General features: G+C 50.8%; 2 protein-coding genes across 4 annotated transcripts in view; one reads left to right on the top strand and one right to left on the bottom strand.

Annotated features, from left to right (window-relative positions):
* The window catches only part of SEPTIN2 (septin 2), a 33,636-nt gene extending 25,979 nt beyond the window's left edge, over positions 1-7,657 (bottom strand). The window contains exon 1 of one of the 2 annotated variants that reach the window (XR_005010144.1): positions 7,055-7,157. The gene's annotated coding sequence lies outside the window, so the exon portion shown is untranslated. Of the gene's footprint in view, positions 1-7,054 lie in introns of both variants that reach the window. The other variant, XM_036753771.1, reaches the window with a different exon arrangement.
* LOC118845748 (high density lipoprotein binding protein) overlaps positions 7,332-22,279 on the top strand; it is a 90,437-nt gene continuing 75,489 nt past the window's right edge. Inside the window, exon 1 of one of the 2 annotated variants that reach the window (XM_036753768.1) lies at positions 7,332-7,503. The gene's annotated coding sequence lies outside the window, so the exon portion shown is untranslated. Of the gene's footprint in view, positions 7,504-7,804; positions 8,225-22,279 lie in introns of those variants that run through there. The other variant, XM_036753769.1, reaches the window with a different exon arrangement.

The raw sequence follows: 22,279 nt of genomic DNA, 5'->3' as shown, positions 1-22,279 counted from the left end.
TATATTGATACTGAGGAAAAAATGGACCTTTAACAAAACAGAGAACTTCCAAGTATTCCAGAAGAAAAGTCCAGAGCTGTGGAAAAACTTTGAAGTTCAAACATAGGAGAGTAAAGAGAAACATAAAAAGTAAACATGAATGAACAATGATAAAGGACTAGAGGATAAACTGCTACAATCAAATACGGGGAGATGGTGCCATCCCTCCATTTCTCTATTATTAGTGTCCATAGAGGAAGCCCAATCAGAAAAGGCCTGGAAGTGGTTCTATATGTCATGGTCTTAAGAGACGAACGGGGGGAGGAAGAGGAATACACTGGGGGGGGGGGGGGGAGGATTGAGGAGGGGAAAGGAAGGTTAGGGAAAATTGTCTCACATAATCAGGAAGCACAAGTAGACATCCATACAAACAAGGAGGAAGGGGGCATGTGGTTAACCCTTGAACCTCACTCTTACCTGAACTGGTTAAAAGAAGGCAGAATACACAAAGAGCTGGGCACAGAAATACATTTTACTTAACAGTGAAATCGAAGGGAAAGGGGAGAAGTGAGTGGGGAGAATTAAGAGTGTAGATTACAGGAGGATTACTTCTGAGCAAAACAAATTTTAAGGATCGACAAAAACATTTATAGAGCTTTTTGAGGTGGCAAAGAATGGGAATCTGATGGGGTGCCCATGAACTGGGGAATGGCTGAACAAGTTGTGGTACTGCACTCTTTTCAGTGGGAAAGACCAACCAGGATTCTAGAAGACCAATGATGAAACATGTTATTCACCTCCTGAGAGAGGTGAAGGATTCAGAATGGAGAATGAGAAAAATATTTCTAAGATAGACACAGTCAATGTGGAAATTTGATTGACTACGTGTGTGTAATGTGTGTGTGTGTGTGTGTGTGTGTGTGTGTGTTTTAGGAGGATAGCTTGGGTTCAAACAAGAAGGTGGATCCCAGCTGATTAAAACAACTATGAATATTTGGGAATTCTGATCAACACAATGACCAACCAAATACAACTCCTAAAGACTCACGAAGAAACCTGTGGCAATGTCCAGACAGAGAGGTGATAAGACTTACAGCATGCATAGACTGAGACATCACCCCCTCTCCCCATGGCCAATGTGGAAATCTGTTTTGCTTGACTATACGTGCTTATAAAGGGAGTTTTGTTTTTCTTGTTTTCTCAATGGGAGAGGAGGGAAGGAAGCGTGAGGGAGAGAAGGCTGATCTTTGTTTGAAAATAAAATAAAATTTAATTTAAAAACAAAACCCACCACACATTATTTCCAGAAGGGGTCCACAGGCCTCACTAAATCTCCAAAGGGGTCCATGGCCCATTTCCAGAGGTTGTGGGTTTCCTCCAATGAAAGTCTTTAAGCAAAGACTGGAGAAAGACTTGTTAGATGCTATAGAGGATTGTTGGATTGGATGGCTTTAAGGTCCCTTTCAATCTTGATATCCCCTTCCTTTTTGTTAGATTCAACATTTTAATCCTTTTTCTTATGAAAGCAACGGTAAAAAGAAGCTTATAACTGAACTGCTTGGCCCTTTCTCTTGTCTCCTACCAGTTCAAAATGCTCAGATGTCCATCTTTTTTGCTCTGGGGTTGGCCTCAAAACACCCAAGCCTCAGTACAATTTTCTCTGTGGTCTTAGGAAGGAAATTTGGCTTTGACCACCATGGTGGCTCTTCTGAGCATGGAGGAGAGGAGGAATCCTTGCCTTTCCTGTACTCTGTGTCACTTTTTGGAGGCTGGTCCTTCCTGCGTTTCTTGCAGCACGTTGGGAGTATTTGGGGGACAGCTGCGCTGTCAGCACAGGGAGAGGGCCAAGCTGATTTATGATCTCCATTTTCCTGACAGTGTCTTGTGTATTTTGGTTCCTCTTCCTTGATCAGTCTGATGCACTCCACATTTCATTTGCATACACTCCCCTTTGATCAGACCCTAGGATGCTGGGATGGTCTCATTCATCTTTTGACCTCCAGTGGTCCAGAGCACATACAATCATAGTGCATTTGTTCCCTAAACAAAGCTCAAAGAAAGGCTGCCCCTTTCAAGTACCCAGGATTCAAAGGCATCTCTACCACACTGCCTCTTTTCCACTCCAATTTCTTGCAGATTTCCTAGTGCTCTGCTCTCATCCCGGCAGCTCACTGAGTAACACTTAACACTGCCAGCATTTGCTCTTTTCCATCATTGGGCTCCATCTCCGACCACCCAGCCATCTTCACACCCTCCCCATTCTAGGCATACCACTAGTGACTGTGACCTAATACATGTCCTCTCCTCCTCTTCTTGTCTGTGCTGCCTCTCCGAGCTGGCAGGAGCTTCAGAGGCATCTAATCCAACTGGCGCTGGGAGAAGCCTTTCTAAAGCCTTCCTCACACCTGGCGATCCTACCTTTGTACTGCTGCTCTGAGGGCCCAGTAGACCAGGTCTGGGAGTCCTTCTAATAAGTGACCTTTCCACAGGTATACTTAGCCTCATCTGATCCATGAAGACTGTTCTCCTGCCCTCTCGAGGTTTTCTCATTCCCAGCTCCTCCAACAGACCCTCCCATGGCCTGTTAACCATTCCTCTCAACATGCTCCTCTGGCTGTAGTCCAGTCTGTTGGTGACTTTCGGAGAACATGGTGCTGAAGGAGTAGAGTATCACAGATGTGGTCGGTGCAGGGCAGAGCAGAGGCACCACAGCTCTCACGGTACATCAAGGATTGAATCAGGGGTTCTTTGGCAGTCATATCACACTGTGGAACCAGAGGGAGCTTGCCACAAATGAGACCTCTCTGAACTTTTTCACAAGCACTCTTGTCTCACCATGCTCACTCTGGATTTCTGAAGTCTTTCTTCATGATCATGTGTACAGCTCTACATTTCCCCTTGCTGAATTTAATCTCTTTCATTCCAACCCTTTTTTGGATGCAGTCACCAGAGCCGTTTGTCAGGCTTTCTGTCACCTGCAGATTGGACTAGGATGCAATCTAAATGTACAAATTCTGCAAAGCACAAGGTCACAGACCCATCACGAGGTCCCTCCTCCCTCCAAGAGGCTATAGCTCTAATGATGACAATCCTCAAATCCACTCATTCAATCAGTTCTCCCTCACCTCAGACAGAGCATCACCAATCCCTGTTTTATTCACAAATAGGAGACACTTTGTAAAAGACTTCACTGGATCTAAATGTGTGTGTGCTGCCCTTGCAGAGCCTTATCTCAATGGGTCACACAAGCAGCCCTGTCACAGCTGATCTAGTCTCCATGAAGCTGCACTAGACACACCAGACACCAGCTCTGCCTGGCAAGCCCTCCCTCCCTTCAAGCTTTGGGGCCAGCTGAAAAGGATTCTTCTGTTAACTGTTCATAGCACTCTGCGTATCTCCCTTTCATTTATCACAGTCTCTATTTCATATAGTTATGCATGTATGAATTTCAATTACCTTATAGACTATAATCTCATTGGACTCAAGAGCTTGGCTTGATTTCACCTTTGCACACCAGTCTCTTCCATACAATAGAGCCCTTAATACATGTTTGCTGAACTCAAATCAGTAATTACAGGGCAGTCTGGAATGATTTAACACAAGGGCAAACAGCTTATCACAAGCCAAGAAGGACCTCTCTGTATTACAGAACAAAACCAAAATGGTCTTGGAAAGCCCCAAGTTCCCACCTCACAGGACTGGTGAGAGGACCAAATGGGCTAATCTATGTCAAGCACTTTGCTGTATAACAGCTGGCTACTTTTATTACTCCTAGTAGGGATAAGAAGCACCCTTCCCAGCTATTCTCTCCATTTTAGGGCCAGTATATTCATCCCCAGGAGAATGAAACTTGAAGCGACTGGGCATCTCTACAGCCTCAGCTGTTAAATCTGCCTTAAAAAGGTCTGTCAGTCATCCCTTACCCTAACTTCCGATCCCAATGAGGCCCAGTACACACAGAACAGCACAGGACTCAAAGGGTTAGTATTCTATGCCATATACTTGAATATTAAATATTGGCATTCAGTACTCTACACTTGTATAAAAAAACCCAAATCTTTGACACCTGGTAATAGTAGCTGTTTCTTCTGTTCTCCACGTGAGCTGTGACAAGGGAAAAAAACCCTACCAACAAGTCAGACAGATTTGTTTTTTATAGTCAGAAATAATCTAGAGCTAGTTTCAATTACAGAAACCCTGAAAATTCTTAAAATCCAAAAATAAAAAAGCCTTGAAGTCATTTAAGGCTCATCAGTCTATAAGGAGATAACGGGTCTGATAACTTTTAACATAGGGAACTTAAGACAAATTTTAGTAAAATAGAAAAACAAAGGATACGGTACATTTCTTGATCCAAAAACTTGGTGGCTGTGTTGCTGTTTTCACTCAGCATTCCTACTTTGAGGCTCACCCCATCCATTTTTATAACTTCATATCCTGGTTGTTCCTTCCCCACCCCCAAGTTCATTAGCTGGTTCCCAGTACTCTTCAAACCACTCTTTGGCCTTATACTTGGGGACTTCAATAGATGTGGTGGTGTTCCTTTGAACCTCTGATCTCCCATTTCATCGTGACTTCTGCTACAACCACAGACAGTTATAACCTTGACCTGACCATCACCTATAATTATTCTGCCTTCATGTATTCAAAACTCTGAACACAAATTCCGGTCCTTTCATCCCTCCCCACTCCTAAACGTTCCTACTTACTATGCAATGCTGCCCCCTTTCCACCTCCTTTGGTTAAGCCAGGCCATTATCCCTACCCTCTGGCCTCACTTTCTGCCCCCCCCCCCAACTTAATTCGCTGATTGACCAATCAGATATCCTCAGACCCCCTGCTTCTTTGCCCTTTAGGGAGACATGTTTTTGCCAAATCTGATCCCTACATTATTCCTGTGATCCACCTATTCTGAGACTACTCATTGGCTGATGCAATTGGGGACGGTCCTGAAACAAAGCAAAACGGGTCCACCACAAACTTACATGTGATCCAATCTCAACTGAGACTTCACTGTGGCTGGCCATCCTTGTCCTTCTTTGACTAAGTGTCAATCACAATGGGACAATCTGACTTTTTTCTCTTAGACCTTCTACCCCTACCTCTGTATCCCTCCCACCCACTGCCTGATTTCATGGTCTCCAATTTATCTTCCTCCATTAGCCTGTGAGCTCGGTAAGAGCAGGGACTGTTTTTCCTGTCCAGCAGTGCTTGCCACACGTTAGGAACTTTATAAACGTTCCCTGCTTCATTTGGGAGGCTTCCTCTCTAGTTCACCTGCTGCCTGGACTAATGGAACAGCTTCCTCATTGATCTTCCTACTTGTTTCTCCCTTCTCCAATAGGCAGAGCTGCCAACAATGTTGCTAAAACTCAGCTCTAACCATGGATAATCAGGAAGTCATGGACGGCTCCTTCCTGTCCCAAAGACCAAATATAAACTTCCCTGGTTTGGTGGCTCCAGGCTACCTATGAAGCTTATTACATGACTTCAAGCTGGCCTACCACTGGAGACCCCTAGGTACTTCTTTGGTCTCTGTGACTGTATAGGCCGCCTCATCAAATCCATAGCTTTCTTCAAAATTTAGGTCGAGGACCAACTCCTACAGAAGGGAATGCAATCTCACCATTCTGGTTACTAGTTCTCCCCAGGTGTTCTCATTAGCTCCCCTGAATTCAATTATGACCTGTATGCAGACGGCACACCAATGTTACATAGCCAGCACTAATCTCGGCTCATTTCTAGTCCAGCAATAGCACCTTTTAAGCCGACATTCCCGCCTGGATGTCTCCTAACCATGTCAAACCTCACTCCGCTTCCAAACTTGCCCATTTCTGCTGAGGACTCACTCTGGTCACCCAGAATCACCACCCTGGGGTCACGGGGTTATAGAGGCGGCACTGAAAGGGTCCTTACCAGGCCCACTGGGCTGACCTCGGCCTTTCACAAAGGAAGTGTCCAGGCACCCTACCCTGAGGGTTTGACAGGTGAGCCTGGCTCCAGTCTGGCCTTCCCTGCCACCTTTTAAGGATTTAGAGGCTCAGAGGCCTTCAAGGCCAGGGAGTCCAAGCCCCTCCTTTTCCAGTAAAGAAACCTAGAAATTACACGTGGGTTAGAGCAGACAACTACCTCTACAGATGCGGCAGCCCTGTCTTCTGAGGCTTTTAAGACCCTCCTGCTACGGAGACCCCAGAAAACTAGTTCTTGCCACCCAAATCCTTGGTTCTGTGAAATGGGTCAATACCAGCAAAGCCAGGTGGTGCAGTGGGCAGAGCTCAGCCGGAGTAAGACTCCTCTTCCCATGTTCAAATCCATTCTGGGATGCTTCTCGGATGTGCGATCCTGGACAAGTCACTTCACCCCGTTTGCCTTTGTTTTCTCATCTATAAACCGAGGTGGAGAAGGAAATGGCCAACCCCGGGAGCGTCTCTGCCAAGAAAGCCCGCACGGGGTCAGGGAGGGCTGGACGCCGACCAGCAGCAGTCCCGGAACAGAGACTCCTTTATAAGGACGGACGACAACGTAGAAGGATTCGGGGCGCCCCGAACTAGCACCTCTACATACCCTCGGGGCCCAGGAGGCGCACAAAGAGAAATCGAGGCCCAAGGGCGCGGAGCAGCTGGGGCATACACGACGCGCCTAATGACTTCTGGCTCGGCTTCCCTCGAAGCATCTGGTGCTGGGGGGGGGCGGGGGCATGTTCTCCTCCGAGACCTGGGAAGCCCCAAAGCCCACGCGGGAGCAGCCCGAGGGAGTCCCGCTTCCCACAGGCCCTCGCCCCTACTGCCCCTTCTCCTTTCGGCCCAGAGCGGGGCCGGGGGACGACCCCCGGGACCCCTGCCCATTCGCGGGGGGAATCATTCACCCAGTCCTCGCCGGACTAAAGAAGAGAGGGGAGCGGCCGGAAGTGGCTCCCTGCTCGCCCTTCCCCCACCCTCCCCCCCCCCCCCGGGTCCGAGGCCCCCTCCTGGTCTCCCGGACTACTGGGCAGGGGCAGGCCGCTCCAGCCTCGGGCCGCGGCCCCTCCGGGGAGGGACCAAGAGCCGGTACGGACGGGCCCTCGGGTCTCACTTACCGCGCTGGACCAAGTGAAGGAACGGCCGACTGAGCTTCACACAGGGATGCCGACACGGCGATCTGACCCAGCCCTGCTGTGGGCGCGACCGCGCAGCCGCACGCACGTCCCGCGTACGCACGCACGCACCCAATCTCCGCCCATCGACTCCTCCTTTCTCTCCCTCCAACCCGCCTCGCCCTGTCCCTAACCCCTCCTTGGGTGAGCTAGATGGCCCAGTACGCAGGCGCGGCCCACGAGGTTTGCCTCCGCCTCTCCTCTCCCTCCCCCTCCCCTTGCGTCCCGCCCCACTGCGCAGGCGCTGTGTCCTTCCCGAGGTGGCTGGCCATATAGAGGCTAGGGGGGTCTGGCGTAGCCTCTTCTCCTTTACCAAGATGGCGGCTCGCTCCTGTTTCGACACAGCCCCCACCGTATGAGCTGGATCTCCCTGCGCTGAATGAGCAGAGAAGGTAACGTGTGGGGAGCGGAGGAGAGAGGAAAGCGGAGCCTCCGCTCGGGGATCCTTCAGACTGCTTTCTGGAGGGGAAGGAGGAGAAGAACGGACAGCTGCAGCGGGGCGCCCCGGCTGACTGCTGCCTCCTCCAGGAACATGGCGGCAGCAGCGAGCCGGCTGAGCGCTGGGAAGGGGGCGGTGCGGTGCCGGGTGCCTAGTGGGGCAGCTCTAGCCCCGGCGCTGGCGCTCTCTATGGCCGGCGGCCGGCCGCCATTGGCCCGGACCAGTCACGTGGGGGCGGCGGGGCCCGCTCCGGCACCATAGAGTCGGGCTGGGCTGGTCCCAGGGGACGCGGGGTGCACTCCCGGGCTGGTGATAGAGGCCCGAGGCCTGGGGCCCGGCCCGGCCGGGCCTGGCCTATTCTGTTGTCCTGCTGTCCTGCGCTGCCTCTCGCGGCCCGGCCCTGCCCTTCCCGGAGGCCGTGGGTGCTCGACCTTTCCTTGGCGAAGGCCTCCGGGCTCCGAGCCCTCAGCCCCTCCTGGCCTCAGTTTCCCCATCTGTGCATTGAGAGATTGGAGCTCGGCCAGGGCCCCTCGGGCTCCAGATGGGAAGACGGAGGCCGGAGCCGGGAGGGGCTGGGCCAAGGTCACGGGCCCATGTGAATATGTGAGCCTAGCCAAAGCCTGCACTTGTACTCGGGAGAGTCCTGGGTTCGGATTCCGCCTGTGGCACCGCGGGTGGGTACGGCACCCCAGCTTCAGTGACCTCATCCGGAAAAGGGGGAGGTGGCTGTTTGGCCTCGGGCAGCCGTGGGCCAGGCCGCAGGTTCTCCCCGGGTGCTTAGGGAGGCCCGGTTATTTGGGGAGGGGGCACCCGCACCGAGCCCCGGAGCACGCACGAGGTGGGGATCGTGCAGCGCCCAGCTAGGTAGCCCTGGGGGCCGATGGAGCGGCAAGGGGCGGGGGGGGGGGGGGGCCGCCAGTCTTTCCGGAGCCCTCCTTCTCACCGCAGTCTCTCCTTCCGTCCCGGAGGAGGAGGCGCTGTTCCTACAGAGCCCGTATTACAGCCGGGGAAACTGAGGCAAGCGGGCTAAGGCGCTTAGCGGGGCTCTGGACCTGTGTGGGGGTGGGGGAGATTGGAGGGATGTAAGAGACATTTCCACCCTGTGGGGGAAGCCTCCTGCACACCTGCAGGCTTTCACGACTGAGCAAAGAGCTTCTCTGCCCAGCCCTTCATACAGCCAAGCTGGACGTTTAATGAATATTCCCGTGGTGATGAGCTGTCTGCGGACCTTCAAGTCAAGCTCCGGCATCTCCCCTCCCCCCTTCTGTTTCCTCATTTAAAATGTTCAGTTAAGGGAACATTTATTAGCCGTCCCTCCGAGTCTCCCCCTTGTGATGAAAGGAAAAGAACCACTGAGCCCCTTCCCGACCGGCCCCCTCCTGCACCAGGAGCCCCTCACCTTTCTGCTAGGAGGGGAGCTGCCTTGGCCGTGGCCGAGCTCCCTTCACGCAGCGTCAAGTCCCACAAAGTGTCTTCTAGGCTTCTGTGAGTGAGCTGACCTTGTCCCACCGGTGCTTGACTGAAGCTCTGACCTGCTCTGGTCTGGTTTGCTTCTCTTAGGCAGCTGGGCACCCCGCCTTGGTGCCGGCCTTGCTTAGCTCACTACAGGCCAGCACCCTCAGACCTACAGATAGCTGGAGCCGCTGTGCCTTGCTTAGCTATTTTTTATGGCTTGTAAGATTGTAATATGAATGTGCATCACATAGTCAACTGTTCTTTACTTTGTGGGTGCCCTGTTTCCAGTCTTTTGCCCTTATAAAAAGAGCTCCTATAGATATTTTGGTAAATATGGGTCTATTTCCTCTGTATTTGGTATCTTTCAGGTGCTGACCTAGTAGTGGTCAGTTAGCAAGCATTTATTAAGCTCTTCCTGGGTGCTAGTCACGGTGTTCAACACGTTAGTGCCTACTGTGTACCAGGCACTGTGCTATATGCTAGGAACACAGAAAAGGCTGAAGACAGCCCTTATCCTCAAGGAGCTTATGGTCTAAGCGGGGAGAAAACATGCAAACAAACACATGTGAAGAAATCTCTGTTCAGGATAGCTAGGAAATGATGAACTGACCAGGGTACTAGGGTTAGGGATCTGGAAAGGCTTCCTGTAAAAGGTGAGATCTTAGGTGGTGTTTAAAGAAAGCCAAGGGGGTCCGTAGGCAGAACAGCCAGGAGTCCAGTGTCACCGTGGGGAGTAAGATGTGAGAAGACTGGAAAGGTAGGAGAGGGGCCAGGTTATATATGCCAAACTGAGTGCTTTCCGTTTGTTCCTGGAGGTCATATGGAGCCACAGGAGTTTACTGAGTAGGTGGTGACTGCTGGACTGGAGTGGGAAGAGACTCCAGGTAGGCAGACCCCTCCCCCAGGTGGGAGGTGCTGAGGGTCTGCCCCGAGGGGGTGGCAGTGTGAGAGGAGAGAAGGGGGCATGTTTGGGAGATGCTACTGAGGTGAAGTCAGGCCTTGCAGCAACTGAGGTACAGGGGAAGGGGATGAGAGTGAGGAGTCCAGGATACCCTCTATGATCATAGGGAAGGGAGGGGGAAAGAGAATGAAGTCTGTTTTGGACATGTTGAGTTTAAGATGTCTACTGGACATCCAGTTTGAGATGTCTTAGAAGGCAACTGGAGATGCAGGTTTGGAGGTCAGGCAGGATAAGTAGGTTTGAGAGTTGGCATAGAGCTGAAACTTGAATCCAGGGGAGCTGATGAGATCACCAAATGAACTGGTACAGAGAGGAGAGAAGAGGGTCCAGGAACCCCAGGGATGCTCGTGGTTAGAGGGTATGATCTGGAGGAAGATTCAGCAGAGGAGGAGCAGTCTGAAAGGGCAGAGGAGAACCAGGAGACAGAGTGCCCTGAAAACCAAGAGAGAGCAGAGTATCAAGAAAAGTATCAAGGGAAGAAGGAGCCACAGCATCAGAAGCTGTGGAGAGGTCAGGGAGATGAGGACAGAGAAAGGGCCAGTGGGTTTGGCAACTAAAGATCACTGAGGTTGGGGAGAATGATGAGATTCTTGGAGGGCCCCTCACTCACCACTCAGAGCTAGGCATTCCTGGCACCTTCCAGGAAGGAGAGGTTTCAAGAAGGATGATGATGGAGAGTCCAGAAATGCAGGCGATGCCTGGGTCTAAGGACCTGGACATGGTAGCAGTGTGGGTGGCAGAGTGAGACCTTTGATTTTGAATGATGGAGGTCTTGGCTTGCCTGAGGCCAGGACCAGATAACTCCCTGAGACAAGTCTGGTCTCTGATTTTCATTGAAAAGTCCTTCTGCCCCTCATCTGGGGCATGTTAGGTTTAGTTTGCTCCTGAATTAGACTATTCTTTTCAGTGTATGCTTTGGAGTTTGGGCCTCTGGTTGTATCATGTAACATCAGCTTACATGAAGGCCAGTGCTCTTGCCATGCTCTGACCTTTCCTCTCCTTCAAACAGGAAGGAGGGCATTTTACTGAGTTCTTCCGTCCCCCTTGAGGCCACCCCCTTCCCTCTGTTGATGTTTGTATGTTGTTCTCTCATGAGAATGGGAGCTCCCCGAGGGCAGGGACTGACTGGCACAGGGCCTGGCACATAGTAGGGTCCTACTAATGCTGTTTGACTGACTGGGTCGGTTTGGTCACATCTGAGGTGAGCAGACTCTTGTGCCTCATGCTTCTGATCATTGAATAGTTATTCTCCTTTAGCCAGTCATTACTTTTCTCCCATAAAATACAGTGGAACCCCAGATTGGTGTATTATTGCACAGTAACAAATCCAGGAGCCCTGTAATGGGGCCTTTCAGACATTTTGTTCCAGAGGCATTTTCACATAAAAGATACAGCTTACAAAGTGCTGCTCCAGGCACAGTTTTCCCCGCTGCCCTTTGCAGAATGTTTGCTGCAGAATCCTGCAGGCAAATTTGCCATCTTGTAGCAAATTCAATCGGTGCGCCCAGTTTTTGAGATTTATTTTTTTTACAGGGTTTAACAAGATCTTACACATCAAAGCCCTATCTAGTTTCAGACAGGCTGCCAAGTCTGTGTGTCCTCTTTCTTCTCCATTCCCACCCCCACCCCCCCAAACTCCTCTCCTCTGGGTCACTCTATCTTTTGTCTCTTTTCTCCTCTATCACCTTCCACCCCTCCCTCCCCCTTTCTCTCCCCCTTCTCTTTCTCTCCCTCCCTCCCACTTCCCTCCTCTCTTTTGCTTTGTCTCTTTCCTGCTTTCTCCATCACTATTCCCCCCACCCCAATACCATGTGATTAGGCTTACTAGAAGGGGCTTCTCTAAGACTATGACCCTCTATGTGATCTGCCATCTTTGCTTCTTTCCACTCTGACTAAGCACTTGGGGTTAGTTCTAAGATGGCTCTCATGCGTGCTCTTCTGCTCAAAGGACCAAGGGGAGTGCCAGGCTCAAACCACCACCTCCTGGTCACCTCTGAGTGTCCCTGCTCTTGAGGCCTCTCGTCTCCTGGCCAGGACCAGGCTCACGTGGGCCTGGTTTTCCTTTCTTCTGGCCATCCTTCTTGTGAACTCTGCTGTTCCTGTTGATGAACAGGCCTCCCGATTCTTTGACTTCTGGGGGGGTCAGCTGGGTTCTGGTGTAGCCATGGAAGCAGCCTCGCTGTCTTTGGATCTCTCTGCTTGTCCTTCCAGGCTCTGGGGCTCTCAGGACCCTTTGTCTTCATCTCTTGCCTTGTCCTGCAGTGATTTTAAAAGTCAGTGTCAGCACAGGGCCCAGGGAGCCTTTTCCTTCATTTATTTTGGATGTTCTTCTTTTCTCTCATTGCTTTGCTCTCCACAGAAGCCTTTCAGACAGAACCAAAGGATGCCCACCCATCGAGAAGCTACCCTCCTCCTTCTGGACCTGGTCACTGGGTTTATCGGAGCTCAGAAGTGTTGCAGAAGCACTTTATCACTTGTTCTCCCGCTTCTGTTCATCTCAGTCTTCATATGTGGCTTGTACATGGCCTCCCAAGTGTCTATGACTAACTCATTTGTCCTTCTTTCTGATTGCCCCTCATTCTCCAGACCTAGCCAGGGAATGTCCATCTTCCTCATTCTGACTTCATGTGTGTCCATACCTAATTGTGCCTGTTCTGCTGCCAGTGACTAACCTGGGGTCTCAAACCACCCCTTCCTCCAGCACCTCTGGGTTCGGTTTTCATCTCTAGGCAGATGACTTCCAGAGCCAACCCTGTACCCTCTCCTGAGCTGCACATCTTGAACTGTGTATCTCATAAGCATTTCAAACTCAACCTGCCTGAAACAGAACTTCCCCTCCTGGACTTCCTATCGACCAGATCTGTGACCTCCACGTTGTCCTGGCCTCCTTGCTCACAGTCAGCCACATAGCCAATCTGTTGCTGAGTCTGGTCATTTCCACTTGTACCACATCTCCCCTAGCCCCCCACGTCCCCTGGCGCAGGCCTTCACCACCTCCTACCTGGACCATTACCATAGGTGCTGGGGGGCGGGGTCTGCAGGCCATCCCATACTCACCTGCTCAAGTCCAAGCCTGTCACCTCTGGGATCAATGTAATATCCTCTGCTTGGCTTTTAAAGCCTCTTTCTATCCAGCCACCTTCCCTTCCCCACACTCTCCATTCCAGCAAGAACTGATCTCTCTGTTCTTCCTCACACAGGACACACCATCCCCTGGTCTTGTACTTTTCACTGACTACTCCTTGCCCCTACCTTCTGGTGTCCCTGGCTTCCTTCCAGACGCTACTGAGGTCCCTTCCTCCTTGGAGCGCTTGTTCTAGACCCTTCCCTGCTAGAGCCTCCCCTTTGAGATGACCCCCTATTAGCCCCCTGTAGATCCTCTGGGTGTCATGTATGTGCCTGGGTGCACTGAGGAGCTATGCTCTCCAGAGGCTGGTCAGGATGGAGTCCAAGTCCTCTGGAGGGCAGACACTGCCTTGCTTGTCTCTGTGTGCAGCACGTGGTACATGGGGAGTGAGCCGACCATCCATCCGTGTGTGCTCATGGACTGGCTGTTTGTGACAGTCATGATAGCTCTCAAGAATTGTTGTCGCTTCTGTGATGTTACTGAGGCCTTGCTGCAAAGCACCCTGAGATGAGTGGGGTGAGGCCACTCTTCTGAGATCTGGGAATGCCAGCTCTTGTCTTCCCACAGGCTCCCCAAGGGCAGGGATCCTGCCTGCCTCCTGGACCAGAACTGCCCCCAGGGGCAGAGATCCTGTTGCTTAGCCTCGTGCTATGGATGTTCACCATCTCTTACTGCTGTGAGAAGATCAGCAAGGATCCTTTTGGTTTGAAGGCTGCTTTTATTTATTTAGTGAAGCTAAATAAATTTAGGTTTAATAAGTAACTTCTTTTGGTATTAATGATTACTATATTTTGTTTCCTTATCTGAAGGCAAGAGCACATTATAGAGAGATCTCATTGAAAAGATCTGCCTGCCTCTTAACGTCACAAGAGGACTGCTTGTGCTGGACTGTGTCTTCCATTCGAGGAACAGCTTAGCCAGGTTTAAAGAGGTTTATCCTGAGTCTTGGCCCCAGGTGGGGGATTAATACTTCTGACCACAGCCGATCATGAACTTGCCTGCCACGATATTGAGGGGGTTGTAGTCTTTGTTAGTGGAGGGCCTGCCCATGAGCTGGAGGGGATGGCGACGCAGAATAGCTTTAGTAACGAGGCCAAGATCCCTTGTCCATCTGGTGAGTGGCGGAGGCCAGGTTGGAAGCCAGGAACTCTGGCCCCAGTCCAGCCCTCTTTCCAGAGTGCTGTGCCTGGGCAGGGCCCTTAACAAATGCAATGCCAGCTAACTCACTAGATCAGAGGAATGCCCCACAGAGACAGGTCTTTTGGCTTTGGTTTTTGCGACTGGATCTTCCTATCTTATTAAGGCCGAAGGACAGCTGCTCAAGTGGGCCCATCCCAGTGCTCACGGGCCCAGAAGCTCTAGGCTGCTTTTCCCCTCTAGTGATCCTTGTGGAGGGGCTCACCATTCTGCTGCTGGCCCTAGTATGGACACCCAGGCCCCTTTAGCCCTGCTGCTGCTCAGAACTCCCAAACTCAAGCAAGCCACCTGCCTTGGTTTCCCCCAGTATTGGAGCCCCCTGGCCTTGAGATCTGAGCTTTTATAATGTCCTGACCTTTTTCCACAGTCTGGTAAAGTCTATGGGACTCCTCAAAAAGCATTTTTTTTAAAAAATTTAATTTTAATTTTATTTTTCTCAATTACATGGAAAGAAAAATTTTTAGTATTTTTTTTAAAATTTAGAGCTCCAAATTCTCTCCCTCCCTCTTAGTACCCCTCACTGAGGAGGCAGGGAGTTGAATATAAGTTATACATTTGCAGTCATGTAAAACACATTTTCATATTAGTCATGTTATAAAAGAAAACAGAGCCAAAAAAAGGAAAATATAAAGTAAAAAATAGTCTGTTTTGATCTGCATTCAGACTCCAGCGGTTCTTTCTCAGGAGGCAGAGAGCATTTTTCATCAAGACTCCTTTGGGATTGTCTTGGATCATTGTGTATCTGGGAGTGCCTAAGTCACTGACATCACATCATCCATCGTGCACTATTGCTGTTGAATGTGCACAGTGTCCTGGTTCTGCTCACTTCACTCCGCGTCATTTCATGGAGTTCTTCCCAGGTTTTTCTGCAGGTCATTTCTGATAGCCCAGTAATATTCCATCACAGTCATACGCCATGACTTGATTAGTCATTCCCCATCGATGGGCCTCCTCTGTTTCTAATTCTTAGCCATCGCAAAAAGAGCCGCTGTCAATATTTTTGTACATATAATTTGAACCATGTTTTTAAATACATAGGATTATAACAGGCAAATTATACTGAAATACAGTTATGTGATGTATACAAAGTTGAAGAGGTAGAACTGTGTAATTAAGCATTTTATTAATCATGCTAGCATATATTTAATAAAAGGCATCCTTGACAATGTCGAAGACCCTTCATGGAACCCACTCAATGCTTTTATGTCCTGGGAAGGTTAGACGTTCTTGAGGGTGGCAGTTGACTCTGATTGGTTAACAAGTAATGAGAGGAAATGAATATTAGGTGGACCTACTTTGATGAGGGGCTGGGGAACCTGACTTGGATCATGTCATTTACTTCCAAATCACCCCTAGCCTTGGGCAATGTAATCAAAGAATTTAGTACCCCAAACCAGAGTAGAGGCCAGTGGGCTGTCAACAAGATTGATGAGAAAATTAATCCAATCTCACTCAGCAGGTGCTGGTAGGGCCTAGTTCAGAATAAGGTTTCAGAGAGGGATAAATCCCGAGTCCCCCCAATATTGACAGTTATTTAATAATCATTTCTCCCTATTATCAAAATGTTAGAAAATAACACCAGCACCACCAAACCCCCAAGTGCCTAGGCAGGCAGACCGTCAGGTTTCACAGAGACATTTGATAGCACCTTTCCATCTTTGAGGAAAGTTGGTGTGATGGGGCTGCTATTTCTAGTGCTTTCCATAGGTTATCCCTGGTGATCCTCACAACAGCCCTGGCAGGTGGTGCTATCATTACCTCATTTTATGGAGGAGGAGACTGAGACACAGGATCACCTAACTAAGGAACGTCTGAGGCTGGATTTGAACTCATGTCTCTGATCCCAAGCCCAGCATTCCCTCTACCATGCCATGTAGTTAAGAGTTTGTTCTTAAGTGGATTCATAACTTGAATGACCTGACTGGCCAATGGCAGTTATTGGGTACATGTTGTGCTGGGAGATGGCAGAGGACAGAGGGAGACCAGTACCTGTCCTGGCCCTCTTTGGGTGGGGCCTCCACAGGTGGTGCGGTGACAGTGGAATGCTGGGCTCCATCCAAGACTGTTACATTGAATAACAGATAAGGACCTGTGCAGGGTGCTGGGGGAGGCACAGCAGCCCCATACTCACCTGGGCCTGGAGGGGCCTGCAGGCTCCCCCGGGGCAGCACCATTGGGATGGGTGCCATCTTGGAAAGAAGCCCAGAGTCTGGCCGAGCTGCCCTGGAGCATGTGGACTAGGTGGGCGGTGGGGCTCCGGAGGGGGCTGGCCTTGGCTGGGCATCAGCTCCCTCCTCTGCAAGATCTGGCCCTAGACGGCAGCCGTGATAACCAGGCATGAGTATGGCTGATGGGGTAGGGCATCAGAGAGGTGGATGGCAGCTCCCGTTGTGGGGGTCAGCACTGTGGCAGTTTGTTGTGTCAGAGCTGCCTGTGGGCACCGAGAGTGTACTGAAGGTTTACAGACGACCCTGAGAGCTGGGGTGGCTGTTATCTCCATTTTAGAGCTGAGGAAACCAAGGCAGGAAGTGCTAAAGTGGCTTCCCAGGATGAGGATTTGAATTAGAGTCTTTTAAAATAGTACTGTGTTTTTTCCAATGTGAAGACAACTTTTAACACTGATTTTTCTTGCTGAATCCAGGCCTAGCACTCTACTCTGTCCCCCTCTCCTAGGCCTGCATTCTTAACTCGATTTTCTCAGAAATTCTCCAAAAAAGGTTAAATTCTCTTAAAGAGGCTGGAGGCCATCTTCATTTACTATTCACTTCAAGCATTTGTTGAACGCCTGCTGTGTACAAGGTTCTTGCCTCAGGGTGAAGAGGGCTGTCATTGTCTCTTCCTGGCCTCATGACCACCCCTCCTTTTCTCCTTCTCAATCCCTATTCTCAGAAAGGACTGCTTTAAATGCCATTTCTTATGTGTCTTATTTAAGCCTGCCTTGGGTCTTCCCCACTACCTTTGGGATTACTTGTAATTCTTCCAAGAGTGCGGTGTGAGGTGCTTGTGCCCATTGAGTGTTGGCTTTGGCCGGGCCTTTATGGGATCACTGATGCCATGATGACACCCTGTTTCCTCTTTCTGTCCCAGGTGAGGCTCCCTCCTTGTCCATTGAAGATGTGCGTCATGTTGGTAACATTCAGCAAGTCTGCCCGCCTGCCTGCAGCTCATCTTCCAGCTTGGATGTTACTGGAGTTTTTTTTGTAAAAATGAATTCTTACCGTTACTTTTGTGCATAATGTACATATCCCACTCTGTCCCTCCCCATCTCTCTTCCCAGGGAGCTGCCTCTTATAATAAAGAATAAAAAATGAGGAAGAGAGGAAAAAAAAGTTATGGAAAACCAACCTATCCATAAAAGTCTGATGTTTTATGCAGTATTCCACACCCGTGGATCCCCACTTCTGCAAAGGAGAGGGTGGGGGTCAGGGGTGTCTTTGCCTTTCTGTTCTCCAATTATTCCTTATAATCGGCAGCATCCTGTTCTTTCTGTTCAGACTGTGCAGTCGTTGTGTATGGTGTCTTCTGGTTTTATTTATCCTGTCTATAGCTTGTTGTTTGCAGGTTGTCTCCCTGATTACACTGGAGCTATTTTTGTATCAGCAGTTAGCCCTGCTCCTGCCGCACAGTAGGCACTTTAAGAAATGTTTATTGACTGGCATCAGTTCCTGTAAGTCTGTGCTTTTCTGTGTTCGTCGTATTCATCTTTTCTTTTCGTGCAGTGATAATGCTCCATCCCATTCTTGGGCATCTTCTTTGTTCCATCTCACTATTTTGGTGGCTCTGGGGCTTTTGTTTTTGCCATTCCCCTCCTTGCTTTGTCTCCCTCATCCCCGAATCCAGGGTCAGAGGCATGGATGCTGAGTTCCCTGCATAATCCTGTGGCTTCCAGAAAGGCCTGCCTGTTTTCATCTTTCGCCATCTCGGCACCTCTGCTAGGTGGGCAGGGACTTCTGATTGATGAGCTGCTTCTTCTGGTTTTGATCTGCATTTCTCATAGCCAACAATTGGCCATTGTTCTTCTGAGCGTGGCCCTTGAACATCCTCTGGCCACTTCTAGGTCATTGGTCATTAGCATTAGACCCTAGAGTGATTGTTCACCTTGTGATAAATTTCCTCAGGAAACTGTGTGTTCTAGGCTTTGGGTCCATTGATTCACTGGCATGGATGTGGCGGTTAGAGAACACACGTTCCTTCATCAAGCATTCATAAAACACCTACTGTGTGTGAGGCACTGTGCTATGTGTGGCGTATACAAAGACAAAAAAATAGTCCTTGCCTTCAGAGAGCTTCCATTCTATTGGAAGGATCAGCATGTACCCAAGATGGAAGACTGTGCTGCCCCCTCTAGGGCATCTTGGCCGTGCCCCCAGTCACTAAAAATGTAGGGTGGTGAGTGTGCCTGTGGTAGTTCACCGTCCAAACAATGGAGCTCAGCACCGGTTAGCTAGAAGACTTGGTGCTCACTTCACGAATGAAAACAACTAAACCTGTTTTCTGAGCCACAGATGGGGACGCAGTGACACCTTCCTGAACATCATGAAATGGTCTTTCTTTCTCTGCGAGAGGGGCCTTCCAGTGAGGATTTAGGAGGTGTGGTGACCTGAAGGCAGCCCCAGTACCATGCAAATGGCAAACACCTAGGAGAAGGTGGTATGGGTAGAGGGTTTCCCAAGGACGGTCGGGGAAACGTCGATAAGCAGAAGTGGGAGGAAGAGCTTCCGGATGTGGAGGAAGATGGGAAGGGGCCAGACGGGCTCAGTACTTCCTTAGCTGAGCTAGAGCCTGGCGCATGGGGCTGAGGCGCAGTGTGGAGGAGCTCCGGACAGGTTGGCAAAGGCCTGCCATGCCCTGCTGAGGGAGCTGCTTCTTCTGCTGAGGTGCAGCTGGGTGGTGTGGTGGGTAGCGACCTAGGCTCAGAGTAAGGAAGACCTGAGTTCAGATCCTAGCTGGATGGCCCTGAGGAAGGAGGCTGAGGTGTAATCGAAGCAGCCCTTAGGGAGATCCGTGAGGCAGGGTTCCTGCTTAGTGCCTCCCTTGTAACACTGGCTAAGTGTATCTGCCTGTGACTTGGAGCAGAGGTCAGCCCCCAGGAAATGGAGCAGGAGGAGGGATCTGTTCTTTAGAGCTGGTGACCTGAAGGGGATTTCCTGATGGTAACAGTACTGATCAGAGCCAGAGCGGGTGGGGGAGGGGGCCGAGGTTCCAAGCCTCCCTTGGTCACATCCTGGCTCTGTGGTCCTCTGAGATGAAGGGCTTTGTGTCTGTCGGGGAGTTCCACAAGCTCAGAAATCCCTGCTGGCCCAACTCTCCCAGACTTAGAGGGAAGCACCGGCAGTATGATGTGGTCGTTGGCAAGAAGCTGGTCTTTTTCTTGGGGCAGGCAATTTGATTGTGTGGCATTTACATGGGACTGGGAACAAGAAGAGACTTTGAGGGTCTGACCCAGACCTTTCCTCACCCCTGGAAGGAAGAGGACAGTGAGGTTGAGTGGTTTGCTCCAGGTTTCCTTCTACTTCCAAATCCTCTCATTTTCTCTGGGGATGGGCTTAAGCCTTGGCTTCTGGAGCCTTGTCAGAAAGACATTGCCCTTGCCTGGCTGCTCCTTTGACTGTTCTAGCCTGCACCCTTCCTCTCGTCCTGGCAGGCACCAGTGTCCATAACGCTTCACAGAGAATCCCGCTGTCATGGCTGGTCACCTGGCAGTGGTTCTAGGGACTTGGGTCTCTTTCCTCTGCTTGGTCAGGGCACTGCTTGCCTTGCAGATTCCTGTCTGATCTCTTCAGTGGGCTGGAGTGATTGGCTGGGGAAGGTCCTTGTCCAAAGGATTTTCTTGCCTTGGGGAATCTGGTGATTTCCATCGTGAGGACAGGGCTGCCAGGTTCACCCACCTCTGCTGACTAATTTTAACTGGAGCAGGGAGAGCCCTTTGTGGAGTACTAAGTGGACCTGGGCTTCGCAGACTTCATTTTGCATGTGCCTGTCCCATTGGGTCAGTGTTCTGAGGACAGGGGCTTTCTTCAGGCTCCTCATGTTCACAGGAAAGCTGGTGAGGGATCCCATTCAGCTCAATTAGCAAAGACTTGGGGTAGCAAGAGGTGGAGGAGGAGGTAGGAGCAGGAGCCAGGGATGCATGCCCTTGGCTGCCCAGGTCTCTGAGGCTTGGCTTGTGTTTGGAATGGGACTTCAGCCTTAGGAAAAGCCTTGGGGATTTCTAGTAGAAAGGGACCCTGGCAGTACACTTTGCCAGGTGCCCGTACCACTTCCTCCTCTTCCTCCTCCCCCCTCCTTTTCCTTCTCTTCCTCCATCCTTTCTCCTTCTCCCCTTCTCTCCCCTTCTCCTCTTTCTCCCCCTTTCCCCTCCTCCTCCTCCCCTCTCCTTCTGGGCTTTATTGTCCCTCCCCAAGGGGAGGCGGTTGAAGCTTGTCTCTTTATCCCCTTTGTGCCTTTACATGGTAAGTACTTGCTACATGGTGCCTGAGGAAGGGCCTAGGACCAGCTGCCCTTCACTGCCCAGACTTTGCTCCCTGCCCTGCCCCCCCCCCCAACCAGTTCCCTTTGATGTATTTTCTTCCCCCATTTGAATTCGAGCTCCTGGGGGTGGGCAGGAGGGGGCAGGGGCCGAGCCTCCCTCGCACAGTAGGTGCTGAATAAACATTTGTGGACTTGAATGGTTGTTTACCCACGAGAAAGCTTGCCCTTCCTTCTCTGGCTGTGGGAGCAGGCTGGGCCTTCAGAGTCCTGAGCCCAGGCAGTGATATGCAAACCCATTTCAGGGACCAGAGGGTGAGTCCTTTGAAGTCCTAATGAAGTGGTAGAAAGCTCTAGTGAACGACTTCTGAAGATTCCCTCCTGGTGTCTGGTCTTTTCTCTGGGGAGCTCATGTCGGGAACCATGTGGGCTGTTCATTGGCAGTCATGCTGAGGGTTGGTGCAGACAGCCCTGTGGACCGCTGCCCACGGTTGAGATTCTGTGATTCTAATTCTGGTCAGAGCTCAGTGTCTGCCAGATTGGGGTCCGTGGGGCCCATTCTGCCCTTCTGCCTGCAGGACACTGTGGTGGTGTGGGAAGCTCCCAGGGCTTGGCGTCAGTTCTTCACTCCCTGCCCCTTGCCACCTGGATGTGACAGCAGCGAGTTCCTTTACTGCTTTGGGCTTCCGGGGCCCTCATTTGTGAAATGAGGAGGTTGGCACAATTAGAGGATTGCAAAGATTCCTCCAAATTCTATGATCCTCCGATTCTGTGACTTTCCTTTGTCAGACTCTGTGTCTCAGTTTTTGGACAGGATGGTCACCCTACGTGGGGTCTGGCCATGCTAGGTGTGCATGTGGTTGGAGTGGGCTGGGGAGTGGCTATAGAGTTGGTAGAGGGCTAGGGGTCCTCGTAGAGATGGTAGGAAGGGTCTAGGAAGGCCCCGCTTGGCTATCTCAGGCACACTGGTTTCCGTATCACTGGTGTGGAAGCTGACATTGTTGCAGGCACCTGTGGGTATGTTGGACTGGCCCATATCCTTTGCCAGCCCAGAATCAGACACTGCCTGCCTTCCATTGTGGGCCCTAATGCTGGGGAGGAGTCTGCTTGGTCCTTGACACTGTAGGACGGTCATTAGGATCTGAATGGGGAGGGCTAAGGTGCCAGGACATGATGAAACTTCCCCAAGCCTAGTTTGGGGAATGAAATGAGAGGCATTGTCTGTGTCCAGGGTTACTTAGGCCCTGGGGTTGATGTACCAGGGGGCCACTTCCTACTCTGCGGCTAGCCTTGCCCCCTGAGAACCTGGCACAGAATTAATCACATGACCTTTGAGGTCCTCTTCTTCTCTGTGATAGCAGCTGTTCCAGGCACAGGGGTCTGGGATGGACACCACCATCTGTTGTCAGAGGCTGCTTTAGATCTGGGGACTGAGGAAGAATTAGAATGGGGTAGACATTTGTGAAAGGCAGAACTACGTGGCCGCCCAAGCACTGGGAAGAGCTCCCAGGGCTGTTTGGC

The sequence above is a fragment of the Trichosurus vulpecula genome, chromosome 4 (genome assembly GCF_011100635.1).
Source record: "Trichosurus vulpecula isolate mTriVul1 chromosome 4, mTriVul1.pri, whole genome shotgun sequence".
NCBI lineage: Eukaryota > Metazoa > Chordata > Mammalia > Diprotodontia > Phalangeridae > Trichosurus > Trichosurus vulpecula.
The sequence above is the reverse complement of the archived record's forward strand: the minus strand, read 5'-3'. Positions and strand labels throughout refer to the sequence as shown.